Source organism: Paramisgurnus dabryanus, chromosome 7 (genome assembly GCF_030506205.2).
Source record: "Paramisgurnus dabryanus chromosome 7, PD_genome_1.1, whole genome shotgun sequence".
NCBI classification, from domain to species: Eukaryota; Metazoa; Chordata; class Actinopteri; order Cypriniformes; family Cobitidae; genus Paramisgurnus; species Paramisgurnus dabryanus.
Genome location: NC_133343.1, coordinates 19,887,989 through 19,896,751, shown reverse-complemented (window position 1 = coordinate 19,896,751; position 8,763 = coordinate 19,887,989).

Sequence of the window (8,763 nt, the reverse complement as noted above, 5' to 3'; positions counted from 1 at the left end):
TTGGATCAGATATAAACATTTTGGTTAATTTAACCAAAAGACTGTGCTTTAAACATTTTTGTTGAATTAACTCGGATTTACAAGTCATTTCAACTTACTATTATTTATCTTGACTACAGATGAGTTGTTATAACTACAGGTGAGTTGTTATAACTTATAAAATATAGTTTAAAAAAGTCAACATAATTTTATAAGTTGCAACAACTCATCTCTTGTCAAGATAAATAATAGTAAGTTGACATGACTCGTAAATCTGAGTTGATTTAACAAAAAAAATGTAAGGCAGCAATATTTTTTTACAGTGTGGGTTGAATATAACCCAGCGTGTAGAGTGTAAGCATCATTCACTGTACATTGGACACATTACAGTAGATAATATTATTCCAGTTTTAAGATTTTTCATAAAATCTATTAAAAGAAGCAGATACAGGTCTCGATGTTAATGGAACCCTTTAAACTCTTATTAAAACACTTCACTAGGAATCTCTTAAAAAGAACAGACCCCTTCTAAAAAAAGTAATATATTATTATCAATGAGTAATATGCCCTCTATTCAGTTAATAAAGAATGGTGATTAAATAAATCAAATATTTATAAGAGAGGATAAGAATAGATATCTTCATTTATTCAAATGATCTGTCTGCTGCAGACAGATTCTGTACAATACTCTTGAGTATGATAAATTTAAATGACTATCATCAAAAATATGACAGATTAGGCTCCATTTTGTCCTCCGGTAGGTCAGTACCTTAAACCATTACATTTAATAAAAAGTTTTTAACTTATGTTCAATATCTGTTGAAAAATAATTAGTTGGGGGGTGGGTTAGTATTCAACCCCTCAAAACAGCCGACAGCTGTCTAAAAGGTATTCATTGTTTTCTGTCAACACAAGAGCATCATCATTTATCCAGTCCTACCCTTGTTTGCTGTCTTTGTTTGTCCGGGCTGCTGTTTGGTTATGAAGACACATGATGTCAGTGACAGAAATATGGTGAATGGCTGACAGGGGTTTAGTTTCAAGTAAACGGTTTCCAGATCTGATACTGATGTCACTCATTAACACTCCAGAGTGCAGGCTTCTTTTGCAACGTTTTGGAGTCAAGATGAATAGAAAAAGTGACTTGGATGTGACATCAAAGATGACATCATACACTACTGAAGGTCTGAACGTTTTTTGGGGGGTGGTAGTGGTGATGTGGAAAATTGAAGAGTTCAACCTCTGAATTTGTGTTCTGGTTTTGATTTGCTTATTTCTGTGTGTGTGTGCGTGTGCCATGTGTGTGTGTGTGTGTGTGTGTGTGTGTGTGTGTGTGTGTGTGTGTGTGTGTGTGTGTGTGTGTGTGTGTGTGTGTGTGTGTGTGTGTGTGTGTGTGTGTGTGTACCCGGTAATTATCACGTTGTGGGGACCAATTGTCCCCATAAAGATAGGAATACCAATGTTTTTGTGACCTTGTGGGGACATTTTGATGTCCACATGAGGAAACATGCTTATAAATCAAACAGAATTATGTTTATTGAGAGTGTGAAGTATCAGAAAGTTTTGTGTGATGGTTGGGGTTAGGGATTGGGGTAGGTAAGGGATATAGAATATACAGTTTGTGTGGTATAAAATACATTACGTCTATGGAATGTCCCCACAAAACATGGAAACCAGAATGTGTGTGTGTGTGTGTGTGTGTGTGTGCGTGCGTGCGTGGGTGCGTGTATATATAAAGTTCACCTAGTTCCAGCCATGATGCTGTTGTCAAATGATGCTTAAATATTACAGCTGAGGATTTTGAAATAATTTTGCGTTGTGTGGGGTGCATTGTTTGCGTACCACCCCCCCCCCCACCCAAAGAAAATTAATTAAATAAAACTTAGAATTTGCTTTAGCCTTATATTTCTGAGCTTTAATTAACGATAAATTAATGTATTTTATAAAATGTCATAAAACTGGGCCCTCCCCCCGGTTTGAGAACCATCGCCTTAACTGACTAATATGAGTCCCCCGAAAACATTAATCAGTCTATAAAGAGAGACTCTAAAAATATACTATTGTTTAAGTAGAAATGAAGTAACTGCGTCTATCAATTTTAAATTTGTTGGTTTGTTCAATGGTTTTCAACAGAGGCTTCATGAGCATAGGTCAGGGGTTTTCAAGCTGTGGTTCGGGACCAACTTGTGGGTCGCACAGTGGGATAAGGTGGGTCGTGCAAAGTTGCTTTGCTGTTGTGATGAATGACACAAAAAAATATTTAGTCTAACTTACTAATGACAAGCAATCATAATGATTTTGATTATATAACAAATAATTTTGATATTTAAATTGAACTTACATTTCATTAACAAAATGAAAATTACAAAGGAAGTCAAATGTGTATTTTTTCTCATATTTCCATTTAAAAATATGTTGGTGGGTTACAAAATGAAAAGTTTGGGAACCACTGCCTAGGTGGTCTGTAAAGGTACTGCATGGTGTCCACAAATTTTAACTTAAAGTGCACCTATATCATTTGCAAACAACGTTATTTTGTGTATTTGGTATAATATAGTGTTCACGTGGTTTATGGTAAAAAAAATCATTATTTTTCACATACCGTACATTTTTGTAGCTTCAGATATCCTGCCTTCCTCAAACGCTCTGATTTTGTAAAAAAGCAAATCGGTCTGAAAAGCACTGTGTACCTGAATGGCCAGCTAATCTATACGTTTTGATTGATTGTCTTGAATACCTCTGATATCAGCTGTAAATGTGACACTCCTTACCATGTTTGAAATATTCGCTCACAATGCAATGCTGACGGGAGTTAACTCCTGAAATGGGAGTAATTATGATAATGTCGATCTTGACCACATCAACAGGCCCATGAAGTAAACTGTTTCCTACAATTCATGTGTTTGTCGTAGTCCAAGAAAAGAGATTTACGTTGGAAATGATAACTCGCGTCATTGTTCACTTTGGGGTTTGTACCTTTTGCATATCGTTAACATGTACTAATACACACTTACACACCAAAGGAAATGTAAAATCATGAATCGGACCATAGTTGCTCTTTAAACTAAGCTATAGTAAGGAACCTTAAGTTTGTACAAGCTTTAACAACTGACTCTGTGCATTAATTATTATTTTAATGGTTTTGCAATGCTAGCATTTTTACAAAGCATACACATATAGCTAAACTGTAAGTGTAGGACAGGCTTTAAATGCAACATTCAATTTTATACAATACTGATCTGGTTGCAGAACGCTGTGTCGGGTCTGTAGCATAAATAAGGATTTATCTCAGGTTTGATGTAAGATTTAATGAGCAAATGTTCTCTTTATTTGAATAACATAATATGAGTGGCTATGAAACATTGTATTCATAGATTAAATTTCTTCAACAATGTGTTTTGATGTTTAATTAATTATATTGCAATTCTCCTCTTTTGCAAAGCAATTTAAAACAATATCTATCAGGAAATGAATAAAGCGACAGGGAGGCTGTCGTAATTACCAGACCAATTGTAATATGTCAATACTCTGCTGGGATTTCTTAGACACCCTGTCCTCATTAAACTGGAGCACATAATCTATTATTCTCCATTGTTACATAAACGACTAGGCATCTAAGCATTTGCACATTTGGCAGAAGCAACTTACAGTGAATTTATGATACAGTTTATCAGTTAATGTGTTCTCCGTGAATCAAACTCCTGATTGTTGTATTGCTATTGTCATGCTCCAGCAGTTGACCTACAGGAATCCATAAACTGCTGCATGGTAACTCTGACTGATCTTTGCCTTGAATCAAGTGCAGTCTATGTATAAAACTAATTCACGATCCCAGGACATTATTGATCGCAAAACAAACAGACAAAACATGAATCCAATACAAGTTGAAATTTCGTTAGCGGAAAGAGGGAGGTTTGGACTATCTATCACAGTAATGAATACTGTCTGCCCACCAGACAAAAGTTTGGAAGCTAATTTCATTCACCATTGATGCTTTAAATTAATAGTTATGACAGCTGCAACAGAGTTTGTTCCTTCTAGGGATTCCTAAAGAATGTATGCACTCTTAAAATTATTGCCGTACAGTTTTTAGTCAACCATGGGTTGAAATAACCAATTATGTAACATTAGAACACTACTGGAGCCATTAACAGCTCTTTCTGAAACCAAAACTCTTTTGAATTGTGAACTGTTCCTGGATGTGTTCAGGGAAACAGGGAAGCTCCATTTATATGTATCTATTTCAGAGAAAATCACACAATAAGCATGACTTGTACTGTCAATCAGGAATGACCCTGTGATCTTTCCACCAGCATACTGACAGAGTCATAATTACCTGTCTACTCTCAATAATACCATACCTCACATCTCTGCGCTTTCAGACGATGTGTACTCGTAAATGTAGTGTATGCAGATCCCCGCCACAATTCGTTTAAACCGTCCACGTTTATTAACCGTGTCACTGTTTTTAAATGACATTTTATCAACTTCCTGCTCCATTTAATGTGTTCAAAGTATTTTTGGATCCAGTATTCCCCGGGGGTAAATGTCAGCCCCCCTTTCATCTCAAACGTACTGTAGTCAGACCAAATGCAAGTTGGACTGAAAATGAACGGTGGATCTTAAGGGATTTAGGGCTTGTGATCTCATTTCCTAGTGTATTTTTAAAGATGATCCGTCCGAGGTCCATAAATCTAGACTGCACTGGTGAGAACCACGAAGCACCTTGTGAAAGCTTGGAGATGAGTTGACATGAGGAGTGCTGCGCTGTTAATGAACTTTGAAATGGAAGTGAGAGGCAGGAGCTATCAATTATAGTAACAGCCTCCACCTCTTTTAGACAGAGCAGCATCCGTCCCCATTACGGTCCAACACTCCCGTCATGTTTAGCCTCATTAAGCAACTCTCTGCAATAAAACCGTAGGCCAAAGGCGTCATTGCACGATTGCGCTGAGCTCTGCTTGAAGTTGATAGATTCACATTTTTAAGAAGTTACTTACTTTTGCAAATATTAATAGCATTAACTGATTAATAACTCATCTTCATATCATCTGAAACCATATTGACTTTCATTTTTCGGGAATTCAATACAATTCCCGTACATTATGGCTCATTTTAAAGAAGTTATTTAACTTACGTTTGGGAGGAGCATGCCCAAACAAATCAGAGGACAAATCGGAACTTAAAGGGTTCGAGAGTTTTACTGTACGTAGTGAGCGTTGGTTGTCATAGGTATACACTAGTGTCCAATTACCGGAACCTAATTATTATAGCTTATAAAGCAACAAAATTGCATCTATTACCCGCAAAAGACCTTTATTAACCCCTTGGTGTTAGGTATACACTGAAATTTTGACAATGGGTCGTGTCTTGACTCGTTTAGAAGCGTCTCTTGACTGCTTCAGTATGGAAGTCAAGGGCCATGCACAAACATGTCATTAAAACAACACTTAAAGTTCATTTTCAAAACTGTGCTACTCACCGAGTGGTTCGTGGTGTCAAAAAGTCAAGACACGACCCATTGTCAAAATTTCAGTGTCCATCACTGTAGTTCATCCAAAACAAACCAGAAATGAGACTCAAAGTGTTAAATACCGTAATTATCCTTTAAACGTAACTATATGATGTAACTAAATATTTATGGAAGCCTCTGTCCATGAATAACGGTTGAAATAAGATGTCAGCCAGATTAAATCACATCGATGAGCTTGTAATTGATCACGAACAGCCGCAAGTCCATCAACAAGTTTTATGAGACAGACATTATCCGTTAAATATTGATGATGATGTCTACATATATGCTCGTTTTTTTGCTTTAAAAGAAAGAGAATAATGCGGATAATGGACTTGATAGCATCTGATATTCAGCATGAGACAGACAGAAACTGGTTTGTGACAGATGATTTTAATTTGCTTTCAAGGACTGTTTTGTTTTCTTTGTATCCATAAATAAAACTAAGAATTTCTTCATGACTGAAAGTTTTCTTCCTGTTTCTTTTCTCCTCCATGTGTGAGATAGATATTTTAATTAAAAGTGTTTTGAGGTCGATCAAGTTTACTTTATGTACGTTGTCTTTTTTAACTTTCAGTTTAGGCCAGTCAAGAATGAGCTTTAAAATACGCGCTGTTCAGACTATTTCCTGTTTACCTATTAGAAGGCTTGTGATTGGGTTAAGAAAAATAGACGTCATTCTATGCGACAAGACATTGCTTTACAGAGACCTTACGACCTACTAGCTAGGTTCTGCCTTAAAGGATTAGTCAATTTTCCTAAAAAAAATCCAGCTAATTTACTCACCCCCATGTCATCCAAAATGTTGATGTCTTTCTTTGTTCAGTCGTGAAGAAAATATGTTTTTTGAGGAAAACATTCCAGGAAATTTCCCATTTTAATGGACTTTAATGGACCCCAACACTTAACACTTAACTCAACACATTTTTTTTCTTTTTTTTCAACAGAGACCTCTTGATGTGATGATATTTTGCGTGAGGTCATGCTGGCGCATCACAGGACCGGATATAGACGAGAAGTTGTGGTTTAAAAGTGCATTCTTTTATTTTTCTTGCCAAAAATGACAATCGTTTCGTTATAAGACCCTTATACCTCGTTTGAAATTGCTTAGAGTCTTTTGAAACTTCGTTGAAAAAAACTGTTAAGTGATGAGTTAAGTGTTCGATTTCGTTCTTACTGACCGCCAGAGGCAGTGCTTCTCACTGAATATTATCTCTTTTGCTCATGCGCAGGTCGAGTCTAATAACAACAATGTCATCACATGACCAGTTACGTCATGGGGATTCCCTCTATTTAACCCCGTGACGTCCTGCAAACTGTCCCTATAATCTTCTTGCATACGTGCAAAGATTGCAGGTCGAAAGGAAAACTTTCATTCAGAAATATTGGATTCCGTCTGAAGACAAACTTTACTTTGTATGAACACGTCTGTTTATTCTGGTCACTGCCAGAACGCGGTAAGTTGCTTAAATAAGCACCGGATATTGTTTCTCTTATGAAATGTGTATAAGTGGCGTCTCAGGGTGGTTTCGCCCCGTAGAATAGCCAAATATAGTAACAAAAAAGAGTGTGTGCGCTCCAGGAACAACAATATATAGGCCTAAAGGCTTTGTTGTTAAAGACTGACGGTGTACACTGCAGTTGGTGGTAGTCATATTGAACATTCATTTAAGGTAAGTAATATTTTAATAAGTTACATTGCTTTATACATGTAGCTTGTATATGTCATTGGTTGTTTTTGTTATTTTTTCCTTTTATATTTTTTGCAGTTGCATTACGAGTGTTTTCGCTCTGTTTTCTGTACAGCTACCTGGTACTTATATCAACAATGGGATAACTATTACAACTAGTTTGGTTGTAAAACAAATATTAATATTATTTCAGTACCTTACTGTTATAAAATATAGAGTGCTCTCGCTCTGTATTATAGCACTATTGTGTCAATATGGAACACCTTAGCCTGACATGCACTGTTTGCAAGGCCACTTTACAGCAGGACGATGGACATGACTGCTGTCCATCCTGCTTAGGCTTGGTACACTTGAAGCAGGGCCTCACTGAGGATGCCTGTATGAATTGTAGCATCATGTCGTTGGAGCAGAGAACTTCCAGACTAGCGGCAGTAGAGGCACTCTTGACCTCAGACAAGCCTCGGCATGGTAAAGTGTCAGCTAAGCGGAAAATTGTGGAATCAGTTAGTGTCTCCACCAGTAAGAGACATAGAGAGAATTCTTTTGCCAATAAAGTGGAGGTGTTGGCTTCAGAGTTTGACCAGATTAAAGCTTTATTACTAAACCTGCAACCAAAGGAGGTACCATCACCGATGTTGGCAAATCCCAATACAGAGTTACCCGTTCCTCAGAACGATATGCTGTCCATGGAAGCCTCTCAAAACCAGTTTCGTGAGGAGGGAAGTGAATTCTAATCAGAATTCCACTCTCAGTTCTCTCATGATGATTCTCAGAACACGGCACGGGGTTCAGCGGAAGGAGTAGATTCGGATCAGGATGTTGTAAGACAAGCCCTCCAGATCAACACATCCTCACCCCATTTCGTCAATATTTGACGACACTTGACCATTCGTCATATGTTGACGTGAAGGGTATACCTTTCGCGTCATTTTTTGACGAACTGGGGACTTCAATACTATTACGTCCGTTGCATTCTCTTTCCTATTTTATTACCATTTGCGCGTCGGTTTAGGGTTAGATTACGCAAAATTAAACAGTGTACGCGAAATTAAACAGTGTACGCGAAATTAAACAGTTGTCACCTGGCGTTGGGGTTAGAGTTAGGTTTGGGTAGGGATGTCATTATGTAAATCTAACCCTAAACCGACGCGCAAATGGTAATAAAATAGGAAAGAGAATGCAACGGACGTAATAGTATTGAAGTCCCCAGTTCGTCAAAAAATGACGCGAAAGGTATACCCTTCACGTCAACATATGACGAATGGTCAAGTGTCGTCAAATATTGACGTAATGGGGTGAGGATGGGTTGTCCAGATTGCGTTGGCACGCTTAAGCCTTGACACTGCTCCTACAGTGGCAGCCCCCTCTAGCGCCTTTTTCAGAGGAACGGCAAAACCATCTGCTCTTAGCATTCCCCCATCCAAAGACTATATTGAGGAACTACATAGGTGCTGGGCTAATCCCAAATAACTTACTCATCATACCACACCAAGCAGAGCCTTGGCAGCAATGCACGAACCAGAATCTTTTGGCCTGGGTCAGATGCCTAAAGTGGATCCATTTATCCAACCTGATCTCACG